We start from the raw sequence: 1,143 nt of genomic DNA, 5'->3' as shown, positions 1-1,143 counted from the left end.
TGCCGGATAACAGTGTGCTTTTATTTTGAAATATAGACTTTTTTTCAGATATGTGATTAGTCAATTTGATTAGTAAAAAATCTTCAGTGTTTTCCAGTTTAGTTTAAAATGATCAGCTATAGGGAGAAAGTATCCATAAATTAATCTTTCAGGTAACATTGATGCCCCTGACACATCACGACATGGTGTTCATGGGAAATGTAGTATTAGTATAAGGATCAGCGTTGCCAGAGACACATTACGTTTCCAAGTCAAACACAAATGTCTTGGGGGGAAAACAGACAAATCTGGCAACATTTCTGCAGCCGGTCAATTCGACATAGCCAAAGGTTTAATATAGCCCAAGGTTTTGTTGTTATTATTATTAGTATTACTGTTATTATTGTTCTCTTCATACTTTTTCTTTTTACTGTATTCTTCTTCCTGAAAACTGCTGCTGGAAATTTCAATTTCCTTGGGGTAGTCATCCCGAAAGGATTAATAAAGAGAAGTCTAAGTCTCTTCAAAAAGACACAATGTTGTTTGCTGCTTTCATCATAACTTTACGATGTTACCCGCCAAAGTTCATTTTTACCGGCATTTGGCGGGTTGGCGGGCGTCAATTTAAAGCCCTGGTGATGACAGATGGATAATATCAAACCTATTTCTACCTTTCTATACGAAGACCAACATTACCTCATTATCACCCCTGTCGTGCCCCCCTTCCTCATTCATCTTCTCTCGTCTCCAGAGAACGAGTCTAAACTTTCTCTCTCCTCCCTCCCGCTGCTTGGCTGCTCCTTGGAGTGTTGGGTTTCCAGGAAAGACGGTGTAAAATATCCGAGCGCCGTTTCCGTTGTAAACTGACAACCGCTCCCCTGACTGGGAGCTCTCTTAACAGGACAGGAAGTCTGCGTCCACCAGGCAGCCGGCGCAGGTCACGGGCCATAAAGCCTCATGAAATGTGGAGCTCCTTCAATCCATGACGAAAGATTTTGTATTTTAAAGATGATTTTTGGGGGCTTTCTGTGTTTATTGGATAGGACAGCTGAAGACAGGAACGTGGAAGAGAGAGGGGGAGTCGGCATGCAGCAAAGGACCCTGGGTTGGAATCTAACCCGGGCCGCTGCGGTAAGGACTGAGACATGGGGCGCATGCTCAACC

At 43.2% G+C, this 1,143-nt stretch overlaps 1 long non-coding RNA gene across 1 annotated transcript in view; it reads left to right on the top strand.

Moving 5' to 3' along the window:
- The first annotated feature begins 534 nt into the window (after window positions 1-534).
- LOC116705021 (uncharacterized) overlaps window positions 535-1,143 on the top strand; it is a 21,439-nt gene continuing 20,830 nt past the window's right edge. Inside the window, exon 1 of the long non-coding RNA XR_004335822.1 lies at window positions 535-614. This is a non-coding gene — a long non-coding RNA (uncharacterized LOC116705021). The remainder of the gene's footprint in view (window positions 615-1,143) is intronic.

Source organism: Etheostoma spectabile, chromosome 17 (genome assembly GCF_008692095.1).
Source record: "Etheostoma spectabile isolate EspeVRDwgs_2016 chromosome 17, UIUC_Espe_1.0, whole genome shotgun sequence".
Taxonomy (NCBI): domain Eukaryota; kingdom Metazoa; phylum Chordata; class Actinopteri; order Perciformes; family Percidae; genus Etheostoma; species Etheostoma spectabile.
This window is presented reverse-complemented; position numbering and strand designations above follow the sequence as displayed.